Source organism: Lissotriton helveticus, chromosome 5_1 (assembly GCF_964261635.1).
Source record: "Lissotriton helveticus chromosome 5_1, aLisHel1.1, whole genome shotgun sequence".
NCBI classification, from domain to species: domain Eukaryota; kingdom Metazoa; phylum Chordata; class Amphibia; order Caudata; family Salamandridae; genus Lissotriton; species Lissotriton helveticus.
The window spans coordinates 557,616,273-557,626,843 of NC_136065.1; positions in this window are offsets into that span (position 1 = coordinate 557,616,273).

Below are 10,571 nucleotides of genomic sequence, written 5' to 3' on the forward strand. Positions count from 1 at the left end.
TGAAAACTTTCCTTTGCGTAGTTTAGTTAGTGTAGAAAGGTATAAAAAGTCATGCCCCTAGGGATGGGCTGGCTGCTGCTTTCTGACTTTCCGATGAGGGTGAAGTGCTGTCGGACATTGCGTGGAGCACGTAAGAATCCTCAAAGAACTTTACTTTAATTTCTATCTATTTAGCTCAGTTAGGGACTTAGGTTTTAGAAATGCTAAACTTTAAATACTTACTTTAACTTTGATTCACTTGCTTAAATTGTATTTTTCTCATGTTTCTTTACAATCATGTTTGCTTCAATGCTAATAAATTACTTTTATAAAACTATCAATTGAAATACCATAATTTAGTAAATAAAATCTTACTTTTGACAAACAAGCTGGTCTTGATTATTCAGAAGTGTAGGTTACTATTAGCTAGATCACATCGCCAATGGTGGTCGTTTAAATAGTTAGGATTTGTTATAATGACAATATTCTTTCCGCTAATGTTCAATATTGTATATAGTTTGTAAATTAGGTGTATATAGATTTAATCCGACCATCTGATTCAGTAGGCCCAAAAATATGTTAGGTTTATAAATGGGTCCATAGTTTAGTATAGAATTTTGTTTATATGTTATGAAGTTGGGTAGCGTTGTTTATAATATATTTTCTATAGGCCGCTGGATCACAGTCACCAGTGGATTCCTAACTTTTCTCTTCTTACTAAACCTCTTTTGTACCTAACCACTAAGGATGTGCATGAACCTTTACCTTGGACGGATGAATGTCAGAAGGCTTTCGACTCTTTAAAAACTGCCCTTTGTTCTGCACCTGTCCTAGGAACTCCTGACTACTGAAAGCCTTTTGTGCTTTACGTACACGAGGTGGACTGTTGTTCGCTTTCTGTGTTAAAACAAGGATTTGGTGGTAAGCAAAGGCCTTGTGTTTATTTTTCGGCAGTATTGGAGTATATTGCCAGAGCACTTCCTAGCTGTTTGAGGGCTACTGCCGCGGTGGCAGTGGCCATCCGACAGTCGGAAGGACTTGTTTTAAATTCCGATCTCACATTGATGGTACCGCACGCTGTGGATACACTCTTGAATAAAACCAAGACTCAGCACCTTACGAGTGCTTGTCTTACTGGATATGAATTGACTTTATTTGCTCCCTATATCACTATCAAAAGGTGTGCCACTCTGAACCCAGCCACATTACTACCCCTCCCTTCAGACGAGCAAAACAATGACATACAAGATTGTATATTTCGTACTGAGGAAGAAACGAAGGGATGGGTGGACCTCACAGACATGCCCCTATCTGACCCCCAAGGGGAGTTGTTTGTGGATGGCTCCTGTTTTAAGTTACCAGATAGCACAACGACAGCTGCTTACGCAATCACCACTCTTCACACTGTAGTGGAGGCTTCTCGAGTTCCCTATCATTCCGCACAAGCAGCTGAGTGAATAGCATTGTTGCGAGCCTGTGAGTTAAGTGAGGGGTTGAGGGTAAACATTTATACTGACAGCCAGTACGCCTTTGGCGTGGCTCATACTTTCGGAAAATTGTGGGCAGAAAGGGAGTTTCTCACCTCACATGGACAACGAATACAACATGGCCCTTTGATCTTAAGATTGTTAGCTGCTCTGCCCCTGCCCCTAGAGGTAGCGATTGTGAAATGTAGTGCACACAAGTGAATAGTGGCTACTGTGGGAGAGGGGAATGCTTTTGCTGACCAAATAGCGAAGGAAACAGCCAGATCTAAAATGTCTCCCATGTATGTAAGTTCAGCTAGATAGGTTGAGGAGTCTGATATGTTTGATAACACCATGGAAAGCGTTCGAGAAATACAGAAAGAAGCTACCCCTGCTGAATTGTCCCGTTGGGAAAATGAGGTGGGGAGGTTGGATGATAATGGTTGTTGGATTGACCTAAGAAACAAAGATGGATGCTTCCCAATGCATTTGTCAATGCTGTAGTAATTATGGCTCATGGAACAGCGCATGTCGGAGTAAAAGGCATTTGTGCTTTGTTAGATTCCATTTGGAATAACCCTAATATTGCCAAAACTGCAATTCATTTAGTTCAGCATTGCATGATTTGTTTACGACAGGAGGGTGGGAATCTGTCCTTGGTGGAAACTTTGCGCCCCCGTCCTTACCTTTTAAAGTCCTTCAGATGGATTATATTCAGTTCGAAAGAGTGAATAATTTGAAATATGTTCTGGTGGTGGTTTGCGCTTTCAGTAAATGGGTAGAAGCCTACCCCACCAAGGAAAACACTGCCCTGGCGACAGCCAAAGCTTTGATTAAGGAGTTTTTCCCTAGATACGGATTACCTAGAGTGGTTTGGTCAGATAACGAGGGACACTTTAATGCAGATCTTATCAAGCATATCTGTAATGGATTACACATCAAACAGAAATGTCATGCTGCTCACCATCCCCAGTCTTCATGGTTGGTTGAAAAATACAATGGAAGTTTGAAATTGAAAATGGCCAAAATACAGGAAAGCACCGGGTTGAAGTGGCCCGACGCTTTACCCTTAGCTTTAATGTCCTTACGCATTACCCGCCATTCTCGATCAGGACTATCAAGCTACAAGGTTATTTTTGGAAGGCCAGCTAATGTTTGGGGTGTTCCACGACCAAGAAACTTTAGGGAGATTGATTATCCGATGATGACAGATTAGTTGTATACCTTGACTAAAGACCTTCGTTCTATTCATCAACAGGAGTCAGATATTCTGCAGGCCCTGCCAGAGGGTCCCGGACATCGTTTGGAACCCGGCCAGTGGGTGTTGGTGAGGAATTATCAACGGAAATCTAGCCTGCCGCCTAAGTGGACCGAGCCAGTTCAGATCCTGCTGGCCACTTGGATAGCGGTGAAGGTGAATGGTCGGAAACACTGGATACAGGTTTCTCACCTGAATAAGGTACCTTTCCCGCTTCCCTTTGATCAACAGAACCCGGAAAGAGTTTTGACTCAGGAGAGTGAAAGAGCTTCTCGTGTTGTTCCTTTTTCTGACGCCAAGGTAATCGAGAGGCAAGAGGAAGGAGCATCGGGCACGGAAGGGGTCTTATCATCAACAGTGGGATTGGCCCCGGAATCTGTGGCTCCTGTTGATGCACAAGGAGTTCTTGATAAATCAGGCATCATGAATGCTACTTCATCTGCTTTATTTGCTGACCAGGAGTCACTTGGTCATGTTCACTACAACCTGCGGCCCAGAAAACAACACGGTACCCCCGCTGAACATAGCAGGAGATAGGAAGAGACTTGAGTACTAGGGTATTGCTAGATCAGTTCGGGGGTCCTGAGTGAGACACTGGGCTGAACACATGGAGAGCTGGACTATTGTATTGCTCTGTTCAGAAAGAAAGACTAAGAAGCCAAGAGGGGCCCAGTTTGCAACTGTATATAAAATCATTGCAAGGATCTGTTTTTTTCTTTGATGAACGATAGGAGCCTGCCCGTGAGGCTCTAGACAGACACAGAAAAGAAGTACCCTATGGCAGGTTGGACTGCGACCCTTAGTGTAGTTCGGACTTTTAGCTAGAATGTATCCCTTTGGTCATTTTATTCCTGAGGAGGAACGTCCCCTCCCTCCTCGATATATGCCTACTTATGTACCCATGTTTTCTTCTTGGACAACACATGTAAAAGTCGCTTTTGTGATCACCATTGCAGCAATTTTTATCATAATAATGAGTGTATTCTTATATATGGAATTTCATCATCCAATGCATACTGTGTTAGGAACTTCCACTCCACCGATTGAGCATCACTTTCTCACTTTGGCCCCCCATAAAGAAAGGCATCGCCAGACTTATGTTAAAAATTTATTTGTAGAAATGTTGCATCAAACGGATAGTGCTACCAATACAACCAATTGCTGGGTTTGTGGTCTGCTACCCTCAGTCATGCACAGGCATGTTCTTTTTATTTCATTGCCCTTATCTTATTTGGGAAGTTGCGAGGCCTGGTATAAATTGTTGTCAATGATGTACCTGCATTATATGGTAGACTCATCTCGATATTCTGAACGCGATTATGAAATGATCCTGGCTTATATAGAGGTGCATCAGGGGTTTGACCCACAGGTTAATAACGGGGCAGGATCGCTGGATCCGAATGCCTGTATGAATTTATATACTGAATATGAAAATGTTACATGGTTGAAAAGCGAAATACTTGATTTCGCGGAATTTAATTTTACCCAGTATTTTCAGCAATTTCAGGATCGAAATGTTACTGATGACAAAGCTATCCCGGTACCTATATTAAATAGTACTTCTGCATTCTGTGTACAGGGAACAGGGCACCTTTCAGTAGGAGACCGCCATTGTAATTATACTTATCGACTGCGCAACTTTAGTAGCCCCCATTGTTAACCCCTCCAAATGTTTATTTTGTATGTGGCGAGAATGCCTACACATGGTTTCCCCGGGGATGGACCGGTTGCTGTTATTTGTCTTTTCTGTATCCACCTGTTTATATAGCACCCTCCAATTATCATAAGGATCATCGGTTAGATGGACAAATTTTGCCTGTAATACGAGATAAACGGGAATTAGATACATCTGAAATAGATCAAACCGATACCCTTGAACAGCACTTTATCGATATCGTCAAGGGAGTATTTCCTATTTGGGGACCCATCATCACTAGTAAAGAAGTAAGGCACCTATCTAGGGTAGTTGAGAGGGTTATAAATACCACAGCAGGTATACTAACACATTTGACAGTAGAGCTTCACGCTACGAGACTTGTCTCTCTCCAAAACCGTATGGTGCTAGACGTTATCTTAGCAGATAGAGGAGGAGCCTGCCGCGTGATCGGCAGCTCCTGCTGCATGTATATCCCTGACTCCGCCCCTTCTGTCCATTTGGCTATTCAAAAGTTGCATCGCTTAGCGTCTGAAATACATGCAGACACTGTCACCTGGTCCCTTTCTGGATGGTTTTGGAGTTTATTGTCTACCTGGGTTTGGAAGATTCTGATGGTATTAGCTGGCATAGCAGGTGTCATCTTTACCTGTTGTCTTTGCGTACACTGTGGACCTGCCTGCTGTTCTTATTGTGCATCCAAATTAACCTCCTCTGTGATAGAACCATCCCCAACTAAAATAAAAGCCCAAATGGTCCAACAAGAAATACGAGAGCTGATGCAGATTGACAAGGGTATTTTTTAGGACTGATTCTCTAAGATTAGCTACATCATGCTAAAAGGGTGGTTCTGAGGGGTCGAATTATCACATATATGCATTCTTTAATTCCACCCCGGAAGGTGGATTGGGATACACTAACCGCTTGCAAGCAGAAGAAGGATGAGAGTGTGTCTGATTTCTTTACTCGATTTGAGGGGGTGTTCATTGATTTTAGTGGGCAAGCTTTGTCAGTAGAAGGTGGGATAAGATTATTCGTTAATCGTTTTGTGACTAATCTGTTGCCCGAAATATCTGCCCGGCTCCAGGCAGCTGAAAGCTCTTGGACCACCTCTACTCCTTCTGTTATTTTGAGTATGGCCCAATATTATGAACATAGGGAAAACGAGAGCAAAGATAAGTCCAACAAAAAGACGAAGGATCTTAAGACTCGAGTGTTATTACAGCAAGTAGCTAGAGGACGGGGTAGAGACTGAGTGGGAAGAGGGTTTGTTCCAAGAGGGATGGGGACAGGACGAGGAGGAGGTCCAGCTGTCACTTTGGGAGCAAACCAATGTGCTTATTGTAAACAGGAAGGGCATTGGCGAGCTCAGTGTCCTTTCCTCTTAGCACAAAACGGAGCTGTGAGAGGCAGAGGGAGAGGACGAAGAGGAGTTGATCGAAGGGACATGAGAAGAGAAGAGGTGATACGAGGTGAGGCAGGGGGAGACTTTTGATAATTCAAAGGGGAGGCAATACTATAATGAAGATTATGGAACTGATGAGCCAGAAAGGTATTGCTATGCGTAGGACAGCCACAGACAGAGTAGGGGCCAAGTGGCAGTACCCGTCAACCAGAGAGGGCCTTATGTTAAAGGGCAATTAATGGGGACTGTTGAGGATTTTCTAGTAGACACGGGTGCAATGAATAGTTCAATTGCTCGTTCACTCGTCCCAGAGGGTGCTCTGTCCAGGCAATATAATATTTCAGTCGGGTTTTCTGGAATCCCGGTAGTAAGCCCCATTTCTTAGCCTCTCCCGCTTACCATAGGTCCAGTCACGGTGGATTCCCCATTTTTGTTGACGTCACATTGTGGGGAAAATTTGTTGGGATTGGACCTGCTGAAGAAATTGCATGCAATGATTTATTGTTCTCCTGATGGAGTGTATTTAACTATTCAATCGCCTGGTCAGCACACTCGGCAGAGTTTTGCGAAAAATGAACCCCTTCCTCCTGAGTTGGCTGTCATTCCATCTACATTGTGGGCAACTGGTGATACGGATGTTGGCCTTTTAAATATTCCGCCGGTCTCTATCACCTTAAAACCAAATGTTCATCTGCCCCGTATTCCACAGTACAAGATCTCACAGGCTGGTGAGAAGGCATTGTTAACAATCATATAGGATTTAATCGACAAAGGTGTGGTAGAAGAAACGGTTTCTAATACTTGTAATAGCCCTATATTACCAATTTTGAAGAGGGCCCCTACAATAAGTGACCCTGATTATGCTGATACTTATCGTTGTGTAATTGACCTGTGCAAAATTAATAAAGTAGTAGTATCTCAATATCTCATGGTTTCAGATATCACAACAATTCTTACTATGATTCCCCCAACAGCTAAGTTTTTCTCCATTATAGACCTGAAGAATGCTTTCTTCAGCATTCCAATACACCCTGATAGCCGTCAAATTTTCGGCTTCTCGTTATCTGGGCACAGCTTTAGATTTTGTCGCGCTCCTCAGGGCTATACGGAGAGTCCCAGTATTTATAGTCAAGCTTTGAAAGTACTTTTAGACGAATTGACTTTGACCCCAGGGAATGTCCTCCTCCAGTATGTAGACGATTTGTTAGTGGCATCAGACACTGAGAAAGGCTGTAAGGAAGCCACAGTTAAATTATTGTCAAATTTAGCAGCCAAAGGCAATAAAGTGTCTCTTTATAAGTTTCAATTTTGATGACAGGAGGTGACCTATCTCGGTCATCTACTGTCGAAAGAGGGGAGGAAACTAACTCCTGAACGCGTGTCTGCTATTTTTAACATGCCTGTTCCTCATATTCAACGTGATGTTTGTGCATTTCTGGGCATAACCTCTTACAGTCACCAGTGGATTCCTAACTTTTCTCTTCTTACTAAACCTCTTTTGTACCTAACCACTAAGGATGTGCATGAACCTTTACCTTGGACGGATGAATGTCAGAAGGCTTTCGACTCTTTAAAAACTGCCCTTTGTTCTGCACCTGTCCTAGGAACTCCTGACTACTGAAAGCCTTTTGTGCTTTACGTACACGAGGTGGACTGTTGTTCGCTTTCTGAGTTAATACAAGGATTTGGTGGTAAGCAAAGGCCTTGTGTTTATTTTTCGGCAGTATTGGAGTATATTGCCAGAGCACTTCCTAGCTGTTTGAGGGCTACTGCCGCGGTGGCAGTGGCCATCCGACAGTCGGAAGGACTTGTTTTAAATTCCGATCTCACATTGATGGTACCGCACGCTGTGGATACACTCTTGAATAAAACCAAGACTCAGCACCTTACGAGTGCTTGTCTTACTGGATATGAATTGACTTTATTTGCTCCCTATATCACTATCAAAAGGTGTGCCACTCTGAACCCAGCCACATTACTACCCCTCCCCTCAGACGAGCAAAACAATGACATACAAGATTGTATATTTCGGACTGAGGAAGAAACGAAGGGATGGGTGGACCTCACAGACATGCCCCTATCTGACCCCCAAGGGGAGTTGTTTGTGGATGGCTCCTGTTTTAAGTTACCAGATGGCACAACGACAGCTGCTTACGCAATCACCACTCTTCACACTGTAGTGGAGGCTTCTCGAGTTCCCTATCATTCCGCACAAGCAGCTGAGTGAATAGCATTGTTGCGAGCCTGTGAGTTAAGTGAGGGGTTGAGGGTAAACATTTATACTGACAGCCAGTACGCCTTTGGCGTGGCTCATACTTTCGGAAAATTGTGGGCAGAAAGGGAGTTTCTCACCTCACATGGACAACGAATACAACATGGCCCTTTGATCTTAAGATTGTTAGCTGCTCTGCCCCTGCCCCTAGAGGTAGCGATTGTGAAATGTAGTGCACACAAGTGAATAGTGGCTACTGTGGGAGAGGGGAATGCTTTTGCTGACCAAATAGCGAAGGAAACAGCCAGATCTAAAATGTCTCCCATGTATGTAAGTTCAGCTAGATAGGTTGAGGAGTCTGATATGTTTGATAACACCATGGAAAGCGTTCGAGAAATACAGAAAGAAGCTACCCCTGCTGAATTGTCCCGTTGGGAAAATGAGGTGGGGAGGTTGGATGATAATGGTTGTTGGATTGACCTAAGAAACAAAGATGGATGCTTCCCAATGCATTTGTCAATGCTGTAGTAATTATGGCTCATGGAACAGCGCATGTCGGAGTAAAAGGCATTTGTGCTTTGTTAGATTCCATTTGGAATAACCCTAATATTGCCAAAACTGCAATTCATTTAGTTCAGCATTGCATGATTTGTTTACGACAGGAGGGTGGGAATCTGTCCTTGGTGGAAACTTTGCGCCCCCGTCCTTACCTTTTAAAGTCCTTCAGATGGATTATATTCAGTTCGAAAGAGTGAATAATTTGAAATATGTTCTGGTGGTGGTTTGCGCTTTCAGTAAATGGGTAGAAGCCTACCCCACCAAGGAAAACACTGCCCTGGCGACAGCCAAAGCTTTGATTAAGGAGTTTTTCCCTAGATACGGATTACCTAGAGTGGTTTGGTCAGATAACGAGGGACACTTTAATGCAGATCTTATCAAGCATATCTGTAATGGATTACACATCAAACAGAAATGTCATGCTGCTCACCATCCCCAGTCTTCATGGTTGGTTGAAAAATACAATGGAAGTTTGAAATTGAAAATGGCCAAAATACAGGAAAGCACCGGGTTGAAGTGGCCCGACGCTTTACCCTTAGCTTTAATGTCCTTACGCATTACCCGCCATTCTCGATCAGGACTATCAAGCTACAAGGTTATTTTTGGAAGGCCAGCTAATGTTTGGGGTGTTCCACGACCAAGAAACTTTAGGGAGATTGATTATCCGATGATGACAGATTAGTTGTATACCTTGACTAAAGACCTTCGTTCTATTCATCAACAGGAGTCAGATATTCTGCAGGCCCTGCCAGAGGGTCCCGGACATCGTTTGGAACCCGGCCAGTGGGTGTTGGTGAGGAATTATCAACGGAAATCTAGCCTGCCGCCTAAGTGGACCGAGCCAGTTCAGATCCTGCTGGCCACTTGGATAGCGGTGAAGGTGAATGGTCGGAAACACTGGATACAGGTTTCTCACCTGAATAAGGTACCTTTCCCGCTTCCCTTTGATCAACAGAACCCGGAAAGAGTTTTGACTCAGGAGAGTGAAAGAGCTTCTCGTGTTGTTCCTTTTTCTGACGCCAAGGGAATCGAGAGGCAAGAGGAAGGAGCATCGGGCACGGAAGGGGTCTTATCATCAACAGTGGGATTGGCCCCGGAATCTGTGGCTCCTGTTGATGCACAAGGAGTTCTTGATAAATCAGGCATCATGAATGCTACTTCATCTGCTTTATTTGCTGACCAGGAGTCACTTGGTCATGTTCACTACAACCTGCGGCCCAGAAAACAACACGGTACCCCCGCTGAACATAGCAGGAGATAGGAAGAGGCTTGAGTACTAGGGTATTGCTAGATCAGTTCGGGGGTCCTGAGTGAGACACTGGGCTGAACACATGGAGAGCTGGACTATTGTATTGCTCTGTTCAGAAAGAAAGACTAAGAAGCCAAGAGGGGCCCAGTTTGCAACTGTATATAAAATCATTGCAAGGATCTGTTTTTTTCTTTGATGAACGATAGGAGCCTGCCCGTGAGGCTCTAGACAGACACAGAAAAGAAGTACCCTATGGCAGGTTGGACTGCGACCCTTAGTGTAGTTCGGACTTTTAGCTAGAATGTATCCCTTTGGTCATTTTATTCCTGAGGAGGAACGTCCCCTCCCTCCTCGATATATGCCTACTTATGTACCCATGTTTTCTTCTTGGACAACACATGTAAAAGTCGCTTTTGTGATCACCATTGCAGCAATTTTTATCATAATAATGAGTGTATTCTTATATATGGAATTTCATCATCCAATGCATACTGTGTTAGGAACTTCCACTCCACCGATTGAGCATCACTTTCTCACTTTGGCCCCCCATAAAGAAAGGCATCGCCAGACTTATGTTAAAAATGTATTTGTAGAAATGTTGCATCAAACGGATAGTGCTACCAATACAACCAATTGCTGGGTTTGTGGTCTGCTACCCTCAGTCATGCACAGGCATGTTCTTTTTATTTCATTGCCCTTATCTTATTTGGGAAGTTGCGAGGCCTGGTATAAATTGTTGTCAATGATGTACCTGCATTATATGGTAGACTCATCTCGATATTCTGAACGC